The following is a 19,118-nucleotide window of genomic DNA, read 5'->3' on the forward strand; positions in this document are numbered from 1 at the left end:
TTTGCACTCACTCTGGTCTTATCCTTGCTCATTGGCCCTTGCCATCACTTCTTATCCAGTATTTGCAACCTCAGGGAGGCTGGGACACATCTCTAATTGATGGAGCTGGGCTTTGAATCCAAGACTTCCTCTGCACAGACATAAAATTTCATGAATATAAAAGAAGGTGGAATGAAAAGAAAAACATTCCCTTTTTCCCTTATTCCTTGGCCACTCAGTTCCCCTCTTCAAAGGCAACAGTTTCCTCCCCGTACCAAGGTCTTGTATGTCCTTTGAAGGTATATGCTATAGTCACTTATCACTAAATGATGAAGAAACATTTTGAGAAATGTATCATTATGTAATTCTGTGCTAACATAAGAGTGTATAACCTAGGTGATCTGATCTACTGCAAAGCTAAATGATACATAGGGACCACTCTTGCTGTGCAGTCTGCCATTGGCCAAAAGGTTGTTATGTGGTGCATGACTATATACATCCACAATCATATTATTTATGATTTTATTTTAAAAAAATTATAATGGTAGTATTATTTACATATTATGTATTTATGACTTTTTCACTTAATGATCTATCTTTTAGATAGTATTCATTATATTACGTGTAGAGCTGCCTTTCCTTTTTTAGTGACTGCATATTATTTTGTTTATACCCATGATGGTTGATTTTATGTGTCAACATAACTAAACCATGGGGACCCTAGAGATTTGGTCAAACATCATTCTGGATGTTTCTGTGAGGGTGATTTTGGGTGAGATTTGCATTTAAATGGGTGGATTTTGAGTAAGCAGATTGTCATCCATAATATGACCGGTCCACACTCAATCGGTGGAAGGTCTGAACAAAAACCCAGTCAGGCAGAGAGGATTCTACCATCAGATTGCCTTTGAACTTGAGCTGCTGTTCTTTCCTGAGTTTCTAGTCTGCTGGCCTCCCTCATCAGATTTTGGACTCATCAAGTCTCCACAATCAGTCAATTCTTTAAAACAAATGATCTCCCTCTATGTATGTGTGTGTATATGTAGATGTCTTATGGTTCTGTTGCTCTGGAGAACCCTGATACAATACTATAACCTGTTTGACCAAACTTCTATTAACAGACAAACTTGGGTTTTCATTTTTCTGCTATTCCAAGCAATGAGGCCGTGCATATCCTTGAATGTATGTCACGAGGCACATCCCACACCCATGCTTTAACCACTGTGGCATTCTGCTTCAATATAAGGGAATGTAGAGAATCCTCTCCCCAAGCAATAGGTAGGCTGCTTGGGTAATGTTTTGTCACAAACCTTGTTTTGAAGGTCATTAGTCATCAGGGAAGTGCAAACTGCAACCATGATGAAATACCCCTCACACCCACTCAAACAGCTAAAGTGATAAACTGGTCATGTTAAGTGTTGGTAAGTGCTTTTTTCATTCAGTTTTGTGGTGGGGAGAAAGGGACTCACCTGTAAAGTCAGTTCCTGCTCCCCCAGAATCCTGTTAAATGCAGCTAACAGTGTAGGGATAGAACTGTGACTTGATCACTATATTGTTGGAGCAACTAGAATGTATCTACCATGCTGGTGAGAATATAAAATGGTACAACTATTTGCAAAGCAGTTTGGCAGTTTCTTAAAAAGATAAAAGTACATGGGTCGCTACATACAAAAGAATGAAGCTTGACCACTACCTCACACCATACACAAAAATCAACTCAAAATGGATTATAGAACTAGACATAAAACCTGAAACCATAAAATACATAGAAGGAAATATAGGCGAAACACTACGTGATATGCACATCAAAGACATCTTTACAGACACATCACCCAAAGCAGTGATAGTGAAGGCAAAGATAAACAGCTGGGACTACATCAAATTAAAGAGCTTCTGCACAGCAAAAGACAGTAACCAAAACAAAGAGAAACTCCACCGACTGGGAGAACATTTTGCGCACAACACTAATGATAAAGGGCTGATCACAAAAATCTACAAAGAGCTGATGAAACTCAACAAAAACAAAGAAAATAATCCAGTCAAAAAATGGGCAGAAGAGCTAAAAAGAAACCTCTCTGAAGAGGAAATGCAAATGGCCAACAAGTATATGAAAAAATGTTCAACATCACTTGCAATCAGGGAAATGCAAATCAAAACTACCATGAGATACCATCTTATACCAGTGAGAATGGCACATATTAAAAAAACTAGCAACAACAAATGTTGGCGAGGGTGTGGAGAAAAAGGAACTCTTATGCACTGTTGGTGGGAGTGCAAACTGGTCCAACCACTATGGAGAGCTGTGTGGAGATTTCTGGACCTACTAAACATAGAGCTTCATAGGATCCAGCAATTCCACGCCTAGGTATTTACCCAAAGGACACAGAAACATCAATTCCAAAGAGCACCTGCACCCCTATGTTTATAGCAGCACTGTTTACAATAGCTAAGCTTTGGAAACATCCCAAATGCCCAAAAATAGATGACTGGATCAAGAAGATGTGGTACATATATACCATGGAATATTACTCAGCATTCAAAAAAGATAAACACATGCAATTTGCAACAACATGGATGGAGCTGGAAGGGATCATGCTCAGCGAAATAAGCCAGAAAGAAAAAGAAAAATACCGGATGGTCTCACTCATAGCAGGAATCTAGAAAACTTAAATAAGAGACCAGGAAAAAGAATAACTATAAGAAAGTGAAAATCAACATCAACAAACAACTATGAACCAGAGACACTCTATGGGGGTGGGGGGCGGGGAAAGGAGGGATTGGGGTCAAAATAAGGGGGTTGCAATTGTATGGGGAATATAAAAATAAAATTAAAAAAAAAGATAAAAGTACAGCAATGATGACGCCCCCATTCCAATCCTAGGTGTATTCCCAGGAGAACTGAAAGCATAGCCCCACACAAAGGCTTACACAGAAATGTTCACAGCAGTTTTCTTGTAGCAGCCAAGCACTGGAACCAACACTAGAAACAGCCATATTGTGTTGGTAAACAGCCATATTGCGGCCTATTCATACAACAAAATGTTCCCCAGCCATGAAAAGGAATAACCTACTGATTATGCAACAAGAATGTGCCCCAAAATAATTAAACAGGGTGTAAGAAACTGGAGAGAACACCCTACTGTACTACTCCACGTATCTGAAAATCTGTAAAAGCAAATTTCCCTGTAGTAACGAAAGCAAGTTGGTGGCAGTCTGGGAACCGAGTTGGGGAGCAAGGGAATTTTTGGGGGTGATGATGTGTCCATTGTTCAACTTGTGTGACCATTGGACAGATGTACATGTTAGTCAAAGCTCATCACACCACACACTTAGAACATGTGCCATTGGTTATTGTATTTCAATTATACATCAATTATATATATTTCAATTATACAGCAACAAATCTTTTGAATGTCAACAGGCAACTATTAATGTTTTCATTCCTTCTGTATTCTTCTAGAACAATTATAATCTCCCCCGTTTAAATGAATGTCTCAGAAAGACTAGAGGATGCCACGTACTCGGAAAAGCAAAAGGGCATGTTTGTGCTTTTCTGAATTCTCACCCCAGCATCAAGTTTACACCATGAGCACAGCCTCTCCTGACTTCCGCCCGGCTCTCCAGGCCCCTCTCCCATCACAAGTAAGCAGTGAGTTCCTTCACAAATTGGGTTTGTTCAGAGGTAACAGCAGAAAACAATTAGGAAATGTGGTCTCATGGCAAAACAAGCACACTTCCCCAGAACAAAAGAAAATCCCTCCTATAGATTTTTGAGACTCATGGGGGAAACAGAAGCTTGAAGTGTAAAGTCTTCTCATTTGCTGGTCACTGTGCTCTCTCATTGGCTGGGCTGTTGCTGGCCTGCAAGAAGCCTCGCCCTCTGCTGGAGAGGCAGGGCCATGTCTCTCCTGGCTGGATTCTGTCGTGTGTGTGTGTGTGTGCGCGCGCGCGCGCGCGCACGCGCGCGCGCTGATTGCACAAGCACCAGAACTTTCTTCTAGCCTCCTGACCTCATTTAAATGAGGTTTCTAGCTATTATTTTGCACACACCCAGGGCCAGCTAAGTTTCACCACATGGAACTGTCAGTTCCCCAAATATTCCAGTTCTGGAGAGCAGGCAAAGCTGAACCCAACTGCAAAGGGTGACTGTCAGTCATGAGGGCAGGGCCAGAGGTCGTCCAAGGTGCTGATCCACTTTCCTGCTGCAACTGAGCTCTCTCTACCTGGCTCCATGCTGTGGGAGGAGAAAGATGAGTCAGTGCCACAGTGCAGCCTGGGAGATGCCAGCCTTGAGGCCATGGCACCATCATGGCCTGGCAACCTGAGCAGATGCCCAGGCTGGCCCTTGGCTGCTATCCCAGATCTAGGCCTGCGTGCTGGATGAGCCACTGGAAATTCCTGTCATGAAGCAGCCAGTCCCTGCTAGCTGTCAGCACCGGCCAGAAGCAAGAAGCAAGTGGCTGCCCGAGTGAAGGAGGAAGGCACATGCTGTAGGGTAGGGTTGAGAAGGTTCTTGAGCACGAGCCGGCCCAGCCCTCCTTGGAGGCTGCATATCAGAGAGAGTCAGGGGTGTCTCCAAATCCCATGCAAAGTGGGATTCCGGAAGCTCTGAGCCATATGGCCTGGAATTGTCTGGAAGCAGAAGACTCCAACAAACTTAGCTTGTCTTCTAGTCATTTTCACTGATGTCCGTTGTTCTTGGTAGATGGGACCCCCTCACTCCTACTCCCCCAAGCCCTGACAGAAGGACCTGCTGGGTTTGGTCTTCTTCTCCTGGGCTTCAGGGGACAAAATTCTCCATTTTATGGACGGTACAAAGAAAGTCAACACAGGGGGCCTCCCCGGTGGCACAGTGGTTGAGCGCTGGGTTGCGAAGCTGCCCGCAGCTTCTGCAACGCCGGTTCGATCCCCAGCCACCGGGTGAGGGTCCCACATGGCGCGCAGACCTCCCCTGCTGCCCACTGCTCCCCTCAGCAATGTACTTCGTCAGTCTGCCTCTTCTGCTCTCCGCTCTGCCTCTGGTGAATTCTTTCACCCTCCCGCGCTTCTGGCTGTACCCAGCGCTTGTATAAATAAATAAAATAAAATCTTAAAAAAAAGAAAAAAGAAAAGAAAGTCAACACAGCTTGTCCATCCCCTGCTCACTCAGCTGGGACAAATGTTAATGGAATCTGCTATTACTTTGCAAAATTATAGTCCAGATGTTGAACAAGTCCATATTTGCAAGATGAAGAGTGGGAGGATTAAAAGCTCAGATCTTGGAAAACAAAAAGGCAAAGGACTTTGGGTTCTTTGGTTTCACTTGTCTTATCCAAGCTCCCCTTTTCCAGCCCTCAGCTCTGCAGCCTCTTAATTTGCAGGGCAGGACCCTTAACTCCCCTGGAGTCGCCAGGTTTGTTTCTCCTGGTTATTTGTCTTCATCTGAAACTTTCAGGAATAGATGTTAAATTGAACGGTTAGATGGTGCATTATTCCATTCCCAGTAAGGTGTCCATAGAAGATTCTATCATTGAAAGTAACATCGGATAAACCAAACGCACAAAGAATCCCAAGATTAAGTCCTCAGGAGGTATTGAAAAATCAGCAAAGGCAAAAGAATTCAGGATTCCTGCTTTGCCGTGGCCAGAATAGTGCTGGGAGTAGGGACACATTAATTCTGCCCAGGCAGGAAGGTTTGACACTCACTGTCATGGTCAGAGGGGCTGGACAAGAGAACTAGGAGCCTCTGTTTCTTGTTTTTCCTGAAACAACCTGGAGACTGCAGGTCGAGGCCACACAGAATGTTCTATTGGCCAGGGTTCACCCAGAGAAACAGAATGAACTGGAAGTGAATATTAAGAGCCTTGTGGCAAGGAGTAGGCTATTGTGACTGTGGCAAGGAATAGGCTTCCTGGGAAAATGTGAGATTACAGGGAAGGCAGCAGGATGGACGCCCTGGCACTTGGGGCACGAGTGGGCCAGCCTGTCCACAGAGCCCCTTCAGGGAAACCTTAGCTCCTAGGAGGAAATCTAGCCCTTTAATCCTCCATTCAGCTTCCTTGTTTCAGGGCTTCTCCTACACCCTCCCCCTCTGCTTTTCACTCCTTTCCAATCCATTCCAGAGGGGCAGTCAGGCAGGAAGACCAGGCTGCAAAAGTGCCTGAATTTGTGCTCACTGACTGTTAATGGCCAGGAGGGAGGTAGGCAGGCTGCACTGGCTCAGCTGAGCAGGATTTAGCTACTCTTACATTAGAATTTGAGTTTTACATTAGAGAAGTATCCAAGGATGGTTTTGAGGATTAATGCTTGAAAAACACGCGCTCGCGCATGCACGTCAGTGCCAGGAGCAGCGTGAACCTTGGCCTGTTCCAAGGCTGGCTTCGCTATGGTTACCACCGTGACCGATCCAGGCCCCATTCTGGTTTTTGCAGAGCAGGGCAGTCCGCCTGGGGCTTGTGAAACCTCTGCTCATAACTGAACCCTTTTAGGAGGAGGAAGCCGACCCTGACCGGGACAGAAAGCCACCATGGGTCAGGTAACATCGCTGCTAGGAGACGCCCAGTGTCCCCGAAGGTCACATTTCTACATAATGAATGTCAGCACCAGATGCCAAAGCTGGACAGAATCAGGCTTGAGGTGATCTAAAATAGATGCTCTGAAGATTAAATAGTCCGTTGATCTGGATTCAGTGCTGCTGACCTGGTTTCTGGATTGCTCATCCATCAGCAAATATTTATCAAGTTGGGCTTAGTGCGAGATGCTTTGGTATATAAAGAGATGTATAAACATGTCCCGGCCTGCCCAGTGCTGGCTAGCTGAGCTAGGGAGGCAGACCTCACGCGCAGATACCAGCAAAACCAGCCTGTGGGCACATGGAACACCCTGGGCGTGGAGTTGTTGTGGAGGAAGCCCAGGCCGCTGGGCTCAAAGCTGGAGCCTGAGGGGAGGGGCAGACCCGGGTGGGCCACTGGACACCCACATCCTCCCTCTTCCTAACTCTTGCTGGCAGTGCTGACTGGGATTTTTGCCCATGACGGGGGAGGAAGAGAAGGTGCCAACATGGGGAGGCAGCAGCCCACTGGCAGGCCCAGTGTCCACATTGGCAGGATCCCTGGTGGTCTTCCGCAGCATCGCTGGGTCAAGGCCATGGCCTGCCAGCCTCAAGTCCACTCCCAGCCTGTAGCAAGAGCCTTCAGCACACTTGCCGGGCAGCTTTCCAGCGTGCTTGCTGAGGCCACTGCCTTTTCCCATTTCTCTAATGATGTCAGTGGAAGACAGAGGGGCTGCTGGCCTTCCCAAGGTACCACCCCTAAAGCCTTTCCACGGGGGAATGTTGCCTGAAATTTTACCATGATAGCTTAATTCTGATGGAGTGAAGTGGCAGCCTCCCCAGCCTCCTTTATTGAAACACCACTGAGGAGGCAGGGACCGAAGTCACTGGGACTCTGGTGTGAATCACTGAGCAGATGCACTGTGTCAGGAGAAGTAGGTCTCAGGGAGGGCAAATGGCCAGCCTGAGGCCTGTCTGCTCCCATCTTGCTGGGCTGCTCCCCTGCCCAGGGTGGCTGACCCACCGCACCGTGCCAGCAGGTCTGAGGACACATCTTTCAGTCCTGGGAGATAATAGAGAAGAGAGAACTCAAAGACATCTTGGCAAATGTACAAAAAGATGCCTGCGGGGATATTCATTGTTGGACTATTTACAATAACAAAAAACCCAAAAGCCAAAAAAACTGGAAACAAACCATAACCCATCAATAAGAGACTGAATCATTGCACATCCACATGATGACGCCTGTGCACTATATAAAGCGATGAGTCATCACTCTGTTCACTTCTAGGGTGTGAGCAGTGGATGTATGCTTCACGGAATAAAGCGAGGTGGGGAAGTGGATTATGCCGCGATTTATGAGGAAATGGGGTGATATGTGCAGATATTCTTGCTTAGTATCAAACTTTTTTAGTTTTAAAAATATCTTTGGTGGAGAGCATGCAGGTGATAGGAATTAAAACAAGGTACCTCTTAACATGTTTTGGTTTGTAGATTTGACCTTGGAAACATGTATGCTTCACTTAATTATAAAAAATATCAAAATGAAAAACCAGTCCTTAAAAGTTGGGGGAAAAAGACCAACCTGTAATTCTATGCATCCCGCTGACCACACGCCACACAGAGAGGAACTGTCTGATACTTTAAAACACAGTAATTTGACTTGTGGGGCGAAGCATAAGGCCCTTCTTCAGGTTTTCCTGCCCACACTCTCCTGCCCTTGCCACAGCGGAGTACTCCTGGCTGCACGAGGTGATAGATCAAAATGTGAATTCCAGAATTCCTATGTGGAAGTCCTAGTCCCCTGACCTCAGACTGTGACCTCATTTGGAAAGTGTTGCACAGATGTCATTAGGTTTAGATGCGCTCATTAGGATGGGCCCTAATCCTAGGACCCTGCATCCTTATAAACAGGGGAAATTTGGGCACAGGGACACACACACAGGGAGAATGACATGTGAAGAGGAAGGCCAAGATGGCGGTGACACTTCTCCGTGTCATAGAGCGTGGCAGATGGCCAGCCCCCCTGCCAGAAGCCAAGGGGAAGACACGGAGCAGATTCTCTTTCTTGGGCCTCAGAAGGTGCCAACCCCTCTGACACCTGCATCTTGGACTTCTGGTCACCAGAACCTCGAGACACTCACTTTGTGTTGGTGAAGCCCCTGCTGCGGATTGGGTTTGGCAGCCCCAGCAGATCAACGCCTCCGGGTTCTCCATGTTATTATTGGTGGCTTACTACTCCTCTGTCGCTCTGAAATAGGTCTGGGGTCGACCCCCACGCTCCTGCTCACGTAAATCCATTGATAAAGGGAGACCTGTGCCTTCCCTTCACGGTGAGACCTTGCCCTGGGAAGCTGCTATCTGCTGCTGCTTTCTGGTCTTGCTCCTGCTTGGACCTCCTAGCTCTTCACTGCCTCCTCCATTCAGGCTTCTGCCCAATTGGCCCTGATTCATAATTTGAAGGCTATGGATTATATTTGCCCCTAATATTGCTGAACATCAAAGACACTTATTTTATCATTCTTTAGGTGCTTTTGTGTGACAGAAAGGAGAAGAAACAGAAGGATGCTACACCTATGATCCATGTTCATGCCAGAAGTCCTTAAGATAAAAACCCATTTCGCCCTGCCCATGCAGCGATCAAGTGCATGGAAATTAATTTTCCCATGGTGATAATTACATGTTCCTTTTCATCTTCAAGGCACTTGAGCAACACTTACCAATGACTCCTTCCAATACCCTGGAGCAATTAAAAAGGCAAACCACATATTTAATTTGGCTAAGGGAGAAAATTACCAATATTAGCAGACAAGATATACCTTGGGGGACTGGACGTGAATAATTAATTGTGGTAGAAATATTTCAAGGCATGATTGCCTTCTGCTTTCATCAGAGTAAAGAAATGAAAGCTTCATTAGAAAGCCAATCTTATTTCCATTTTACAGGTAAAGAAACAGATTCAGACAAGGCACTTCTTGTCCAGGCAAACACTGATTAGCCAGTAATCTAACCCGAGGTGAATGTAAGAACTGTATAAATCTGCAGTACCCAGAGTTTTGAAAATCCTATAGTCACTTTCCTCCTTTGTTAAAAAAAAAAAATGTGAGGGCCAGAGGGGGATACATCCCTTACTGCTACTATCAGGGGCACTGGCGGCTATGGGGCAGCCCTTAGGATACCAGCTGTGCTCATCCAAGGCAGGGCTTAGCTTGGGCCTTCCACCCTTTGGGGTAAGCAGCTGGAGATCACTTTTGAGAGAGCCAGTGAATGAAACTTGTTCAGAGAGGCTCCTCTCCACATTGGCTTCTGTTGGGCCTGTCACACCCCCTCCTGGGCCATTGCTGGATCACATTCTCCTGTGGTGCTTTCTGCCACAAGTCAGCCTTTATAGCTCCCAGGCCTGGCAGCAGGAGCTTACACTGCCAGAAAAGCTCTGTTCATGGGAGTTGCTAGGAATAGATGCCACTTGAAGCTCCTGCCTGTAGTTCTGTCTTGGGGCCACAGCTCCTGGGAGACGACTGAGAGAGGTTGGTGATGGAGGTCATCTTTTATGGGCTGTGCCATAGCCCCTGAGAAACACCTGCCCCTCGGCGCCTGTGATTGCTGGTGCTACTGCAGCCTGCCCACATTCTGCACCTGTGGCTCCCAGATCAATCTGTGCTGCCTACACTTCTGAGAAAAATGTGGGTCCCAGAACATGAAGATCAGAGTGGACCAGGATAAGGGGGCAATGTTCACCAGAAGCTGCTGGGAAAGTTCTGAGGAGGAATTGGACTAACAAATGACCCCCCCAAACCCCCCCACCCAGTTTGAGCACCCAGAGTCCCCAGGGAGGCTTGAACTCTCAGTAGTCACTAGCAGCAACTCAGTCAAAATCCTACTTAGTGGTTTCAGTGGCTCAAAGGAAAACTGAAAGCTTTCCTTTAAGATCAGGCACAAGATAAGATTGTCCACTCTTACCACTTCTATTTAATTTAGTACTAGAGGTCTTAACCAGGGCAATTAGAAAACAAGAAATAAAAGGAATCCAGATTGAAAACGAAGTGAGACCATCATTATTTGCAGATGACGTGACAACATATTAGAAAACCCTAAAGACTGACTCCTTTCAAAAAATTAGAAACAATAAGTGATTACAGTAAAGTGATCAGGCTACAAAATTAATATGTAAAATACCCGTTGCAATCTTATATACAAGTAATGAACTAGAAGAAAAAGAAATTAAGAAAACAATCCCATTTATAATCATATCAAAAAGAATTAAATACCCAGGAATAAATTTAATAAGGGAGTTAAAAGACCCAAACAATGAAAACTGTAAGACACTGTTAAAAAATATAGAATAAGACAAAAGAGATGGAAAGATAATCCATGATTAGGGATAGTAAGAATTAATGTAGTCAAGAGGAATATATAGATTCAATATAACCCTATCAAAATAACGATGCTTTTTTTTTTCATGAATAAATTCTTTATATAATTGGGGTATAGGCCAGAGGCGTATGGGGCAAGAGGATTTACCAGAGACAGAGTGGGAAACAGAACAGGCAGAAATACACAGCTGTGGGGAGTATCGTGCTCAACCCTCTGTGCCACCAGTGAGGCCCTGTAACTTTATTTGCTAATCAGTGATTAGTTTTCATCCACATTGACTGTCTGTAGATTTTTGAAAGTTGTGACAGGCACATAGGTAACCAATGTATACAGCTTGTTTGGCGAATCTTCATCCTCATTACGTTTCCTGGACAACCGTACACGGATACGATAGGGGACATTCCTTATTCCCTTGGCCCAGACAGCTTTGTTGAGCCCGGTGTCGATGCGTACATCTGGAGTGCTCATTTCCTTCATTGCAAATTTCCGGATCTCTTTTGAGTGCTCTAGGGACACGCTTCTTGAAGCCAATTCCATGGACGCGCTTATGAATGTTGATCGTGTATTCTCTGGTAACTACCTCGTGGATGGCAGAACGGCCCTTCTTCTTCTCGCCACCCTTCTTTGCGGGAGCCATCCTGCCGGGCCAGAACGTTGAAAGGAAGTGCCAACAGTGATGTTTTTAAAGGGAGTAGAACAGGAAAAAAATACTAAAATCTGTGTGAAGCCACCGAAGACCCCAAATAGATAACACAATCTTGAGAATAAAGAAAAATAGCTAACACAGTCTTGAGAAAAAAGAATAAAAGTGATGCTAATTTTAAAAGTACAGTATAAAACAGAATAGAATTGTGAACCCAGAAATAAACCCATACATACACTGACACTTAATCTATGACAAAAGACACGTGACCACACAATGGAGAAAGGAAATGTCTTCAATAAGTGGTGCTGGGAAAACTGGACGGCCAGCAAAAGAACGAAACTGGATCACTCTTTAACTCCATACAAAACAAAATAAATTAGAAATGAATTAAAATGTGAATTTGATACCTGAAACCACAGAAGAAAACCTAGGTGATATGTTCAATGGTATCAGCATTAGAGATGGCTTTGGGGACATGACTCCAATGGCCAGGGAAATGAAAGTGAAATGAAAAGAAAGTATCAGCAGAGTGAAAAGATCTGTGGAATGAGAGAAGATATTTGCCCTTCCAGGGGTTATTATCTAAGGTATATAAAGAACTTATGCAATTCAACAACAAAAAACCTAAAACAGTTAAAAATTGGGTAGAAGATCTTAATAGATACATCCAAAGAGGACACACAGATGGCCAATAGGTATATGAAAAAAAAAAAAGGCTAATTATAATTTATTATTAGGGAAATGCAAATCCAAACCATAATGAGCTGTCATTTCACATCTGTAAGAATGGCATAGACGAAAAAGACTTTAACACGTATTGGCCAGTGTGTGGAATAAAAGGAACCCTTTATACACAGTAGGTGTGACTGTTAAGCGGTGCAACCATTTTGAAAACAGAGCTTCTTCTAAAAACTAAAAATAGAACTACCATTTGATCCAGCAGTCCCACTTCTGGGTATCTATCCAATGAATATGAAATCATTAACTTGAAGAGCTATATGTACCACGATGTTTATTGCAGTGTTATTCACAACAGGTAAGGACATGGAAATAACCTAAGTGCCCATTGATAGATGACTGGATAGAGAAGATGATTGTATTTCACCTATATGTGCAGCATAAGGAAACAAAGCAGATGAATGAATTAATAAACAAAATAAAATTAAACCAGTGGACATCGACAACAGAACTGAGGTTACCTAAAGGTAAGACAGCGGGAGTAAGGGTGGTGGGGGGTCTAATGGATGGCGATGTGTGTTTTGTTTTTTGTTTTTTTGGTTCTCCCAGTTTCCCTCAATTCCCTTCCCTGCTCCTTCAGGTGCCCTCTGCAAGAAGCACCACTTTTAATGCTCTAGTGGCATCCTTTTGCAATGGGCTCTGCAAGCTACTGCCATCGAGAGGTAGAGTCTACACTGCCACCCCTGGATTTGGGCTTAGCTATGTGATTTGTCTTAACCAGGGCAGCGTGAGCAAATGTAAGCCCTGCAAGAGCTTGTGTGTTGAGTTTGCCCTTCTATGGTGCTCTTACAAACACAGCAAGAATTACAGGAAAGAACTTGGGCCACTGTGCTGATAATGACGGCCGAGCCATCACCATCACATGATGAGACCCATGTGGCCAAGCCATCACTTGACATGGCCAAGCCATGTCACCCTAGCTGACATGGAACCAGCACGAGACATGTGAGAACATTTTAGACCAGCTAAGCCTCAGCTAAGTTCAGCCAATCACAGAGCTTTGTTGAGCTGACTCAAACCAAAAGAAATGTCTAGCTTATCACAGTTTTGAGAAGTTTAAAAAAGTTTGAAACCACTACATTTCTTTGTGGTTTGTCGGACACCAAAAACCTCCCTTATTCATGTTTTCAGTTCCCACTTCACCTCCACATATAATAGGTATAGGCTTTATAATAGGCTTTAAAATAGAGGCTTTATAATAGCCTCTATTTTCACTAATCAACTTTTGATGTTGTCTTATGGCTTCTATGATGATGGGTGAAGATTTATTACTCTTGTATTGTCATTACTTTGGTTCTCCTCTACACTCCCCAAATACACATATTTCAGTGTTTTAGGAAATCAATATTCAGTGTTTACTTGATTATGCCATATAACTTTTATTCACATCTGAACACTGTATACTCTGGTTAAATTTATTTCCCAATTTTTCATTTCTCTTGGACGCACAATAATTGCTTTTCTGACTTGTGTGCTTTGTTTCTCAGTGCTAGGGGATTAGAAGGCTGATTGCACTTTTGGAGGGTACTTTTGGGGGTTGGCAGCTTTCAAATGTTGATACATGGTTCTTGATCTGGATAGGCCATTTTTGGGGAAACAAAATGCCATTATCTTTAGGTTTTCCTCTTGGGCTAGTCACGGAGTGGATTTGGGTTTTGTGGGGTTAGAAACTTAGACAAGTGGGTGAAATTTTCAAGAGAAAGAATTCAAAATCATAATTTCAGAATTAAGTATGAAAGAAATATTTATTTAGAATTGGATAAATGACTTACACAACGGCTTACAAATTTTACAAACTTGTCACCACCACATCACAAAACACAAAGAAGTCCACACTGTTTAGGCGAATTAATGCTTGACTCATAGTTACAATACTTTCTTTCCCTACATTTTCAGGCTATAAACTCTTATAATAACCTCTTCATTTGTCAGTAATTGTAAAATATCCACAGAAAAGGGAGAAAGCTGTTGGTCCTATAGTCAAATTAGATTGACCATATTTGTTGTTATTTACAGTTTAAGGTTTTTTTTTTTTTTTTTTTTTTTTTTTGTGGGACCCTTGCCGGCGGACACGGAACAAACCAGTGCTGCAGAGGCTGCGGGCAGCCTCACAGCCCAGCGCTCAACCACTGCGCCACCAGGGGAGGCCCGAGAAAAGTTTTTTTTTTTAATCAACTTCACAGCTCATTATAGGTAATATCATGTAAGTTTTTAGGACTATTGTCAAGTTGGGGGAAACATTAAGAAAATAGATTAGTGATTGCCTAGGCCTAGGAGGGATGGGGGTGAGGGAGAGAGTGGTGGCTGAAAGGCAACGGGGCTTTTCCTGGGGAGAGTAATAAAAATGTTTTGAAATGGACTGTGGTAATGGTTACACAACTTTGTGCACATACGAAGAAACCACTGATTTGTACACTTGAAATGGATGAATGGTGTGGTAGGTGAATTATCTCTATGTAAGCTCAAGTAAAAAAAATCAGTGTGTTTCTTCTAAAGCTGGGATATTTGGATGTATTCTGCACAGAGTGATTTCTGCATCTGACTATTTCAAGCCTTGCTTGTTTTCATGGCCCAGGTATTTCCAAGGCCAGTGGCTGAAGGACACACTTCTCAGGTAATGGCAGCTCTAGAACTGCCTTTCTGGCCCTATCTGACCGCACCAGGTAGGTGAGCCATTCCCACAACAGGGAAATGCAACTCAAGCACATGTATATCCACTGCACCCCAAATTAGAAAATCACAATTCAAGATCTTCTTCCTTGAATGCCAAAGTCCCCATGGCCACTAGGACATCACCTGATGCAAGAGGAACTGTCACAAAGGAGAAGCAGAAGTGGAAAGAGCCAATGATCTCACCCAGTAGAGGTCAAGGTCTCTTGCTTTTTGCAAATTAAACAACAACAGGATCATTTTAAACAGAGCAAGTCAATCTTCTAGGAACAAACAAGAGAGGGGTCTTGAAACTAAAACTTGTTAGACAAAGTCTTGAGGGATTTGAGAGTTGGTGAGCTTAAAGCACTCTGAAAGACTTGATTTAGAATTAGGATTATAGATCTGAAATTAGACCTCATTTGGGTTAACCCATGAATTTTTGTTTTTAAAGATTTATTTATTTATGCATACAGGAACTGGGCTACAGGCCAGAGGTGTAGGGGGTGAGAGGATTCACCAGAATGGGGAGCAGAACAGGCAGAGTGACGAAATACACTGCTGAGGGGAGCATTGGGCGAGTCAGGAGAGGTCTGCTGCGCCATGTGGGTTGCCCCCTGGCCAGCCAGGGATTGAACTTGTGCTGCAGTGGCTGCGGATAGCTTCATGGGTTGTGTCTTAACCCCTTGAGCCACCAGGGAGGCTCCTAACCCATGACTCTTGCACATAAAGAAAATAAATCCAATTAAACGATTGAATAATCTGCCCAGGAAACTGTAACCATGTAAAAACCTCAGACGTAATCCTAAGAAAATTTAAGCAATTGAGGAAATTTCTTAGTAGATGATCCAAGACCACAGAGGTCAAAGTCCGGAAAAGGAAAGATCTTTCCCCAATTTTGAAAATAACATTATAGCATCTCATCCTGTAAGTGTACCATAATTTATAAAACTATTCTCCTGTTGCTGGTTTTCATGTTATTATATTATATATAATGCTGAGATAAAGAATCTCTTTGTGCAACTTATTTTCTCATTTTTTTAAACTTTCCTCTAAGAACACCTTTTTAGAAATAGCATTACTAGGTTAGAGCCTCAATTTATCATGGATCTTAGTGCATATTACCAAAGAGCTTTCCCAAAGTGGTCATGATAATTTACAATCCCACCAACTACGTATCAAGGTGTTCGTTTCATCAATCTCCTTACCAGTTCAGGTTATTACCTTTCCTTTTTAAGTTATAGTCATTTAATACAGGGAAGGAAAGAATCTTTTGTTTATATTTTTCATTTCTTTGATTTATCATTTTCCTCTGTCTTAGGAAGTTTTGTTATTGTCTGTGATTGTCAGTTCATATCCTTTTCGTATTTCTCAACTTCTGCTTTGATGTTTTACTTATGAATGTCTCTGATTGTTTAGACACAGTGCTATCATTTATTTCTCCCTGTTGCTTGCCCTTTATTTATTCATTTTCTTTGCACTGTTCCTTAGGCTAAAGCTCATGTTTTGGGGTGGGGAAACTGACTTAGAGTGTGGCTTAAATGGTCTACTGGCTTGTACTCATAAAGCAGAATTTCTAAGATTAGGATTCCTTTGTCTCTATTAATTTTCCTTTAGCTATATAAAAAATTCATTAAGTTCTATCCATATTAACTGACAAAAATTAATAATTCTATTGACCCATGGACTTTTAGCAGGCCACTAAATTATTTCTATGAAGGTCCTTAGGTTGTTTTGAAGCCTGTGTGATTGAAAGGCAAACATTTCAACAACCCCCTGAATTGTGTGAAAGGAACTTTAAAAAAATCAAAGGAGATAGAAGGCATGGTGGTGTGGGGAAAAAAAGTAGTCATAAAATAAAAAATCTACATGAGTGGAGAATTTATAGGAAATAACCATTTGAGGGATGGTTATGGGTATCTCTTGAACAAAGAAAATTAAGTTCTGAAATATTTCAATATAACGTGAAAGAAAGTAGCTGGGTCCTATTTATTAAAAGAGTATTTTTCAGCCCAAACAATGTTTGCCTCATGAAGGGATCGGGAAGCAGGGGAGAGGAGCAGAGTAACTTGAATATTCCATCTATTGATATATTTTCCAGGTGTTTCACAGTTGAGAAGACAGTAATGAGGAGTCTAATAGAGATTTGAATTGATTTTTCACTAAACCTTTCATTTCTTGAACAGAAGGAATGCACCGTGTGACTCATTCATCTGCTAAAGACCCATCTCTTGGCAGTCAGATATTCCTTGGAAGAGCTTTTAAAAATTATCTTTTCCAAGAGTGCCATGTTTAAAGCTGATAGAGTTAAGATGGAAGAGCACATTTTAACCATAAATTATGGTGTGAAAGGCCAAACTCAAATAACTTGTAATGAAATAATATCAGCTGGGTGGGAATAGTGATGAGGTAGAAAGAGACTTGTAAATATCTGCAAGGTAGCTTAGAGCAGATGCAAAAAAATCTTTTTCAGGCCATAAATATAATTTAAAATCTATATTAAAAATATCATTAGAGCTCTTCTTCAAACACAGTAACTTCAAATTAATTATACCTAATACAGATTGAGTGCTAACTGTATTTTAATGATGGAGATAAATAACAAATCAACACAGTGAGCCTCAATGTTGTCAATTGGTCCTTGGAAGCAATGACTTTAAGCAACGTAGTTCTACAATAGGATCATTTTGTTTAAAGTCAGCAGGATTGGGCCTCCCTGACGTGCAAGGGATTAAGACACAACTTATGAAGCTATCCACAGCCACTGCAACACGAGTTCGACCCCCAGCCAGAGAGGTGACCCACATGGCGCAGCAGACCTCTCCTGACTCTCCCGCTGCTCCTGACTCAACCTCCACACCTCTGGCCTGTACCCCAGTTCCTGTACGCATAAATAATCTTAAAAAATATAAAGTCAGCTGGATTATTTTATTAGAGCACCTACAGTATTTACTTTCAGCCAGTGCTCAATGAAGTCATCCCAATACGATCCTCTTGACTCAAAATTGACTGTGGTCTCCAGCTGAGAATACACTTGGCATGGGGCTAAGCCTCCCTAATCCCAAAGCGTTAAGCCATATATTTTTTATGAGGTTCAAGGCCTAAGTCTCAGTCATACCAATCCCAAACGACACCTGTTAAATATTTTATTTGCTCCTTTTTAATGAGGGGAATAATTAAGATGTTATAACTGGCTTAACAGGGAATTTAAAGTACCCACTTGTGTTACTGAATGGAAAATGGAAATGAATCTACAAATAGATGCAAAATAGCTTTTTCCAGAGTGGGAAGATTCGATGGGAAATTCGATGGACGACAGTAATTCGTCTTGTTATCGCTTACGAACAATTCAGTTGTACAGAACGCCACAAGGACGCTGCAAAGTCCCTACAACATCAGAAGGCCTGAGAGGGTGTGCCAGACGACGGCCGGCTTTCAGCCGCGGGCCCCCAGAATTCTTTCGGTCCATTTCAACAGGGGCACAGTCTCTCCCCTTGAAGCCCCTCGTGTCTGTGAGCAGCCGAGGAGCTCTTCCTCCTTAGCCGGCTTTCACGTCCCGCAATCCTCACGCCTCTTAGTTGCCTTAGTCAGGGTTGGCGGAGAACCTGCGCTCGCACCAACGAGGCCTGAGCGAGCGAGCAGGGCCCCCCGGGCCCCCCAGGGGTTCCCCCTCGGAGGACGACCCCTACTTCCGCCACCCCAGCCGGGAAGGGGCCGCGGCCGGGTCGCCCCGCCCCTGCGCAGGCGCCGCCCCCAGCCTGCCCAATCACCGAGCAGCAGCAGAGGTCACGTGGGCGGCCGCGGTCCCGTGACGCCTCTGAAGCGGAACGTGGCAACGACGTCACTCACAAAGGCCCTCGGCGCCCGCTGTCTACCAGCCGTCCCCGCTCGTCTCCCCCTTGCCCGTTAAATTCCTCCTCCCTCGCCGCTGTCTTCTCGGGGATGGCGAACTACCTGGCTACCCCCTAGCGCGGCCGTCCCAGGCCTACCAGCCAGCCCTCGCGCCAGAGGCGGGGATCCATGAGCGCCGAGACGATTTGTATCTGATTGGGCGTGAGGCCTTGTCAATCTTCCGGTTTTCCCAATCAGGGCCCGAGCCCGGACAACTTCCCGCTCTCCATTGGCCTGTGCGCGGGAGGGAGGAGGAAGGGGCGGAGGTCACGCGAGAGCGCGGGGCCCGCAGTGCGCAGGCGCGGAGCAGCG

General features: G+C 44.0%; 1 long non-coding RNA gene and 1 pseudogene across 1 annotated transcript; both read right to left on the reverse strand.

Moving 5' to 3' along the window:
- Positions 1–11,096: 11,096 nt before the first annotated feature.
- LOC119258730 (60S ribosomal protein L31-like) lies at positions 11,097–11,544 on the reverse strand (annotated as a pseudogene).
- Positions 11,545–17,435: 5,891 nt separating this feature from the next.
- Positions 17,436–19,083, reverse strand: LOC129146858 (uncharacterized). The gene is made up of 3 exons (XR_008554144.1): positions 18,905–19,083; positions 18,686–18,732; positions 17,436–18,520 (listed from the first exon to the last, which is right to left on the reverse strand). It is a non-coding gene; the product is annotated as an uncharacterized LOC129146858 (long non-coding RNA).
- Between the last annotated feature and the right edge of the window lie 35 nt (positions 19,084–19,118).

Source organism: Talpa occidentalis, unplaced genomic scaffold, assembly GCF_014898055.3.
Source record: "Talpa occidentalis isolate TD23 unplaced genomic scaffold, MPIMG_talOcc4v2.1 talOcc4.5, whole genome shotgun sequence".
In the NCBI taxonomy this organism is placed as follows: Eukaryota; Metazoa; Chordata; class Mammalia; order Eulipotyphla; family Talpidae; genus Talpa; species Talpa occidentalis.